The 8422-nt window shown below is 36.7% G+C and overlaps 1 pseudogene; it reads left to right on the top strand.

The window, feature by feature from the left end:
• The first annotated feature begins 952 nt into the window (after window positions 1-952).
• LOC107934625 (inositol-tetrakisphosphate 1-kinase 1-like) lies at window positions 953-6623 on the top strand (annotated as a pseudogene).
• Window positions 6624-8422: the final 1799 nt, after the last annotated feature.

The raw sequence follows: 8422 nt of genomic DNA, 5'->3' as shown, positions 1-8422 counted from the left end.
ACTACAAACCCTAACCCTACTTAAAAAAAATTAAAACCATAACCCTAAAAAAATCAGACAAGAAGGAACACATATCCAATTGGAAGCATTTTCTTGCAAATCCACTAAAAATGCTTCCAATTGGAAGTGTTTTCGTTATTTCGGCATACTCCAATAGATTTTCAAAAAAAAATTAATTTGGTAATTTTTAAAAAAATATTTTTTTTGAGAAATTCCATCATAAATGTGATTATTTACCATTATATCAATAGTAATTACTAAATAATTTTTTAAAAACAAATTATTTTATTTAAAATATTTTCTCCCACTTATATATAACTTATTTATACTATTTTTTTTGGTGAAAAGAACATGAACAGAAAGGTAATTTAAAAGACTTTAAGATAAGCTAAAAGCTTTATCCTGTTGGATGGACGTAGTCACCTCATCAAGAGTGACTTCAAAAATCTAGAGAGAGGTCTGCCAAGAGAGGTTGATCTTTGCTAGATTGTCAGCAACTAGATTATACTCTTTAGGAACATACATGATTTCCCACTATCCTTCAGAATGTAGAACTCTTTTGACTATTATTTAAACTCTTGATTGATTGATGTTAAAAATCAACTGGACACCAATTAATTAAAAAAAGCATGGAAATATTATTCTGTATTTTAAAAATTTATATTATTTAAAGATATTTTAATTTTTTATAAAAATCAATAAAAAATTACAAATTTAAACCCATACTATTTACATAAATAAATCCTTAAATTTTCTTTTAATCTAATATTTACATTTTAATTATATTATACATTTTTTATCACCTCTGTATACTGATATATTATTAACTAAATTTGAATTATTCATGTCATTTTTTTATTAGATCTCTATATTCTAGTTACGTATTTGACTTTTCCGTATTTTCTCCTTATTCTTTTTCTTTTCCGTCAACATTTGAGTCTGGACGCAGTAGTACACGTGTTATAAAGATATTAAACTTGCCACGTTCTCCTGAAGCTCATATGTATTATTTTCTCACTACAACTTCTACTTTCCTCAACTTTCTCGGCTTCCAAACAGATCTCCCTACCAAAAATGTCAAATCTTTCTTCAAAACCCTACCAAATCAGCTACGCTTTAACTCCGAAAAAAGAGCAAACTTTCATCGTACCATCCCTCCTTTCCTGCGCCTGCCAGAATGGCGTTGTTTTAACCAAAATCGACCCCACCAAACCTTTGATCCAACAAGGACCCTTCGACTGCATCCTCCACAAATTGTACGACTCCGACTGGAAACAAAATCTTCAAGACTTCGCTTCCCGAAACCCTAACATCCCCATCATCGACTCTCCAAAGTCCATCGACATCCTCCGAAACAGAATCTCAATGCTCGAAACAGTTTCGAAACTAAAAATAAACAACACCGGAGTCCCCAAACAAATCACCATTACCGAAGTTACGGGTTTGGAAAATTTGAAACTCAACTTTCCGTTAATCGCGAAGCCGTTAGACGCGGACGGTAGTGAGACGTCGCACAAAATGCACCTCATCTTCGACAAAGATGGGTTAAATAACTTAACGGCGCCGTTTGTTTTGCAGGAGTTCGTTAATCACGGCGGCGTCGTCTTTAAAGTCTACGTGGCCGGCAAATATTTCCGGTGCGTGAAACGGAAGTCGTTACCCGATATTTCGGAGGAGAAACTGGTAAATTTGAAAGGTTCACTGCCGTTTTCGCAGGTCTCGAATTTGGCAGCGGCAGGGGGAGGGGAAGGTTGTAAATTTGAAAAGATGGAAATGCCCCCGGAGAGTTTAGTGAAGGAGTTGGTAGAAGGGTTAAAGGAGGAATGAGGTTAAATTTGTTTAATTTCGATGTGATTAGGGATGGGAAAAACAAGGAGAATTACCTAGTCATTGATATCAATTATTTTCCGGGGTATGCCAAAATGCCGAATTTTGAGTCTGTCATTACTGATTTTTTACGTGATGTTATGCACAAGGACATAAACTGCGGGGATAATTGAGGATTGGAGATGCCAAATATAGGTACTTTCTGAATATTTCCAGGTTTTAATAACCTCACATATTGGCATGCTTTGTATCATCACATACTCATACTTGTTTCCTATATGAAATGTGGGTTTGTTTTGTTCTTGTTTGCTGCAAATTTTGCTCAAATTCTAAGTAGAGGAACTCAAAATTCTAAGTAGAGGAACTCAAACTAGTTGTACTTGCCTATATGATATTAGAATACAAATATGGGTGACCAAAAATAGGGAATCTGGGTGTGAATACAAAGTTTGATTTAGTGGGCTGCCTTGGAGTTTGATAATGGGAGGAGAATAATTCTGTTAAATAAACTTAAATGAAAGTTAAGAGTCATGTAAGTGAAAGGTCAAGAGTTGAAAGGTCAAGAGTTATATTGTTTTTTAATGGGTTTAAATTAGTAGTTTTTTGTTTAGGAAAATGAAAGGTCAAGAGTCATTGGTTTATGGTTATTATTAGATTTTAATATTTTCAATTTTTGTTGTTTTAAATGGTAAACTATAGCCTATAAATAGTTTGTAAGCTTTTGATTTTATATGAGAGAACAATTTTATATTGAGAACATTTTCCACAATTTGGTATCAGAGCTATGGAGAGTGTGACTAGTAATGTGCCATTGCCTCGACTAACAAAGGTGAACTATGAGAATTGGAGCATCCAAATGAAAGCTCTTCCCGGGTCTCAAGATGGTTGGGAGGTGGTCCAAGAAGGTTTCGTAGAACCGACAACTACTGTGGGATATACGGCGGCTCAAAACAAGGCGTTGAAAGAAATGCGGTCGAAAGATAAGGCGGCATTGTACATGTTATTTCGAGCCGTTGATGAGTCGGGCTTTGAGAAGATTGCAAGTGCGGCAACTTCAAAAGAAGCGTGGGATATTTTAGCAAAGGTGTACAAAGGAGCCGGCCGAGTTAAACAAGTCTGACTTCAAACTCTTCGTGGCGAGCTGGAAGGCATGAAGATGAAAGAATCAGAAGGTGTCTCCGACTACATCACGCGTGTTCAAACCGTGGTGAACCAACTCAACCGAAACGGAGAAGCGTTAACTGATGCACGAGTTGTGGAGAAGATTTTGAGATCGTTAACTGACAGTTTCGAAAATGTCGTATATGCCATAGAAGAGTCAAAAGATCTAGCAACGCTTACAATCGATGAACTCGCCGGTTCTCTCGAGGCACATGAACAACGTAAGAAGAAGAAGAAAGATGAGACACTCGAGCAAGCACTTCAAACCAAGGCATCAATCAAAGACGAAAAGGTTCTCTATTCTCAAAGCTTTCGAGGTAGAGGCCGTCGTCGTGGAGATCGAGGAAATGGTCGTGGTGGAAAAGGTCGTGGTCAAGAAGGGAATTATGAAGAGAAGGAGCATTCAAACCAACAAAATTGGCGGGGAAGAAGACGTGGTCGTGGAAGAGGCGGATGGTCGAATTATTCCAATGTCGAGTGCTACAAGTGTGGCAAATATGGTCACTATGCGAAGGATTGTAACTCTGATAAGTGTTACAATTGTGGTAAGGCGGGACACTTCGCGAAAGAATGTCGCTTCTCGAAAAAGGTGGAAGAGACAACCAACCTAACCACGAAAAATGAGGAGGCAAAAGAAGGTTTTCTCTTGATGGCACACAACGAAGTCAACACCAACAACAACATGGTGTGGTACCTTGACACGGGTGCAAGCAACCATATGTGTGGGCTCAAGCACCTATTCAAAGAGATACAAAAGGTTGAAACGGGACATGTGTCATTTGGAGATGCGTCGAAGGTTGAGGTAAAAGGCCAAGGTACCATTTGTTATTTACAAAATGATGGGTTAATTGGGTCAATCCATGATGTGTATTACGTACCAGACCTCAAGAGCAACATTTTGAGTATGGGGCAACTCATGGAAAAAGGTTATTCGGTACTTATGAAAGATCGGGTGTTACACTTGAAAGATAAGGAAGGGTGTTTGGTCGCTCGAGTTGAAATGGAGAGAAATCGCATGTTCAGGTTGAATCTGAGAAGTGTTCGAGGAAAATGTTTGCGAGTTGATGTTGAAGACAAGGCGTTGCTATGGCATCTCCGTTTTGGCCATCTACATTATGGTGGTCTAAACGAGTTGGCAAAGAAGAATTTGGTGCATGGGCTACCAGACATGGACTATGAGGGAAAATTTTGTGAAGAATGTGTGCTCGGTAAGCATGCGAGAACTTCGTTTCAAAATAAGGCAGAATATCAGGCTAAGCAACTTCTCGAATTGATTCATACCGACATATGTGGACCAATCACCCCTGAATCTTTTAGCGGTAAAAGGTATTTCATTTCTTTTATCGATGATTTCTCACGAAAAACTTGGGTTTATTTTCTTAAAGAAAAATCCGAGGCATTGGAGGTGTTCAAAAAGTTCAAAGTGATGGTGGAAAAAACAACTGGTAGACACATCAAATCTGTACAATCTGATAGAGGTGGCGAGTATACTTCGACGGTTTTCATGGAGTATTGTGAGGAGCAAGGCATAAGACGATTCCTAACCGCACCGTACTCTCCCCAACAAAATGGTGTGGCCGAGAGGAAGAATCGGACTATTCTCGACATGGTTCGATCAATGCTCAAGAGCAAGAAGATGCCGAAGGAATTTTGGGCGGAAGCCGTGCAATGTGCCATTTATGTGCAAAATCGATGTCCACATGCGAAGTTGGATGATCAAACACCACAAGAAGCTTAGAGCGGACAAAAACCATCAATTTCTCATCTTAAAGTATTCGGTAGTGAGGCCTATGCACATGTGCCGGATCAGCGAAGAACGAAGCTCGAAGACAAAAGCAAAATGTTTATTTTTATTGGGTATGATGAGAAAACAAAAGGATACAAGCTACTCGACCCGATAAGTAAGAAGGTTGTGGTAAGTCGTGATGTACGATTCAACGAAGCAAGCGAGTGGGATTGGAATAACTCAACGGAGGTTATCACCAAAGATGGAGGATCATCAATCGCTACACCAACAATCATACCGACAAATCCTGAAACTACCGATGATGAAGATGAACCGCAACAACCAAAAATGCGAAGTTTGCAAGATTTGTATGATTCAACAAATGAGGTACATATTGTATGTCTTTTGGCAGATTCTGAGATTATAAGTTTTGAAGAGGCTGCACGAGACAAGAAGTGGCAAACTGCTATGGATGAGGAGATTAAAGCAATTGACCGCAACAACACATGGGAGTTAACAGAATTGCCGAAAGGAAGTCAACCCATTAGTGTGAAGTGGGTGTTCAAAAGAAAGATGAATGCTCAAGGCGAGTTAGAACGGTACAAGGCGCGACTTGTTGCAAAGGGATATAAGCAAAAGGAGGGGATCGATTATGATGAGGTATTTGCTCCTGTTGTAAGAATGGAGACAATCCGGCTGCTCATTGCACAAGCGGCACAATTTAAATGGCCAATATTTCAAATGGATGTCAAGTCGGCATTCTTGAATGGTGTGCTCGAAGAAGAAGTCTACATCGAACAACCACACGGATATTTCAAAAACTTAAATGAAAGTTAAGAGTCATGTAAGTGAAAGGTCAAGAGTTGAAAGGTCAAGAGTTATATTGTTTTTTAATGGGTTTAAATTAGTAGTTTTTTGTTTAGGAAAATGAAAGGTCAAGAGTCATTGGTTTATGGTTATTATTAGATTTTAATATTTTCAATTTTTGTTGTTTTAAATGGTAAACTATAGCCTATAAATAGTTTGTAAGCTTTTGATTTTATATGAGAGAACAATTTTATATTGAGAACATTTTCCACAAATTCATCATCCAAGCATGCTTTTGCTTTTGCTTTTGCTAGGGATGGACATAAGATAAGTGATACGAACTAGGATTTGAAAGGAATATTGATGGTGGAAAGACCCAATTTAGTTTGGTTTCTATCACTTGTTAGCTGAAGTTCTTTTGTCCTATATTCTTGTATTATGTCATACTTAAGCTGTTAGACATTCAATTAATTATTTTATTCACTTAATTATCATTTTGCCTTACCACCAATCATGTTTTGACACAATTTAGTCCTTAATCATTACACTTTTCATAATTATTTATTTCAAATAATCACCATTTTGTCCTTTTAACTTTTTCTATACCATGTATGATTTGTTTTTTCTTTTGGCAAACTTTCACATCTAGTCCCTCCTCCTTTTTCTTTTAATTCAATTTAATCATTCTAACCTTTTAACCTTTGATTATCTTATTTTGTTTATGTCCTTACATAATTTATGTTATGTTATAATATTAGTTATAGAAATGCCACTGAGTTGAATACTCAGCACCCGGTTTGTTTTCCATGTGCAGCTTAGGTTCAATCGTGTGCACTCATTGTTATTAGGATCTAGCAAATAATCTTGCACTTATCGAGTTGGTGAAACTATTGCTACTTTGGTCTACATGTACCTATAGGATTTTATGTTATATAAATAGGCATATATGATAGTTGATAATGTTTTGTATTATGTATACATTTGGTGTTGATGTTGCTATGCGAGTATTTAGATGAGGTTTTAATGCTTTGGATGTGAATCGATATATATAGTTGGAATAGAGGATACATGAAATGCAATGAATAAATAGGTTATTAGTTGAGATATTTGTATATTAATCATGATGTGGCTATGGGTTTAAATGTATGATTTGAAATTTTTATGGATCAAATGATGTTTGTTGCTCTGACAACAAATATGACATCTTGTTGCTCGGACCTTACGATTGGTTTGAGAAATGGGGTGTTACATTAATCTTCTAATTATTTCAAGTTTTCAGGTTAATTGAAAATCGAGTGCTACAAAAAGTGATGAGTGTCTTCCCATTGATGATTCTGGGATACCATAATGGGAACTTTCTAACAAAGTAGTGAACCCATTACATAACTGTGTCATTGGAATCTCAACTTGCAACACCCCTAACCCAAATCTGTCGTTAGAACAGGGTTACGGAGCATTATTGGAGTTTACAAATTCAAAAATAGACATTCCATATCATATAAGATTCATGTCAGAAACCAATTGAAATCAAACATATTGTCTCTTATACGAGCCTACGAGGCCCAAAATACACATTAGAAACAAATCGGGACTAGATCGGATACTTAAATAATTTTCTGAAAAATATTGAAAATTTTCAAAGCTGTAGGGGTCATACGGTTGTGTGGCCAGGCCGTGTGGGCATTCAAAATAGGGACACACTGCCATGTCTAGCCCGTGTCCGTGCCTGTATAACTCTCTAACTTGGGTCGCACGGCCAAGCCACACACCCGTGTGCTAAGCCGTGTGAGCATACTAACTTGCATTCTTAAGAAGATACAGGGGACACATGGCCGTGCCACTTGACACGCGGCTGAGACACACACCCGTGTCTATACCCGTGTGGACGAAAATATGCCATTTTCCAAGCTATATTTCTCACTCAATTTGGTACCAACCTAAACACAACAATTTGCATATAACCAAGTCATAATTAGACATCCAAAATCAACCAAGATCAAGTTTAAAACATGAAAAATCATCAAATACAACCAATATGCCCTTAGGCACCTCAAACAACAACTTAAAAACATGTCAACCAAGTATCCAAACTTACCTAAATAACCAAATACATATATGCATAGTCCCAAATGGTACTAATTATACCATTCTAACAAACATCAATATGATAAGACCACAAATATATATATACATCAAAATATACCAAACACAAGCCATTTAAGTGGCTAGTCTCAACAAAACACTTATATGCCAACATCGGCTAAATTAACCTATACATGCCATTATAACTGGAATTCATTTACTGAAAGTACCAAAAGAACCGATAGATAGTGTGATATAGCTCCGATAAGCTTCTAACTCAAATGAGCTTCCAAATTACTATAAAACACAAAAAATAACATAGAGTAACCATTTAAGCTTAGTAAGTTTGTATAACAAAGAAATTAACTTACCATTTAATCACATTTAAGGTAAGCATACAAAACATATCCAAATTAATTTTTCCAAAAGCCTAAACACATATCCTCAATGTGTTAGCCATATAAAACACATATAATAACCAATAAACATGGATGAACATAATCACTAAGCAAGTTTCATATACATGTATCATCCACTTCATGTTCCAATATATCATGTAATATCATTTCCATGTATTTCATGTATACACCTGTAATAGATTGTATCAAACTCATATTGTTTCATAATAAAACATTGCTCGTTGAACCATTTAAAATATCGTTGGATACACGGGTAGTACAAACGAGGTGTACTGAACTGTAATCCGTCAATTCATATACATGTATTCTTATACGAGCTATGAATTGGTATGCTCTCACGAGCTATGAATCGGTAAGCTCATACGAGCTGAGAATCAGTAAGCTCTCACAAGCTACAAAT

The sequence above is a fragment of the Gossypium hirsutum genome, chromosome A02 (assembly GCF_007990345.1).
Source record: "Gossypium hirsutum isolate 1008001.06 chromosome A02, Gossypium_hirsutum_v2.1, whole genome shotgun sequence".
NCBI classification, from domain to species: Eukaryota; Viridiplantae; Streptophyta; class Magnoliopsida; order Malvales; family Malvaceae; genus Gossypium; species Gossypium hirsutum.
Note: the sequence above shows the minus strand (reverse complement) of the source record. Positions and strands in the feature narration are given on the sequence as shown.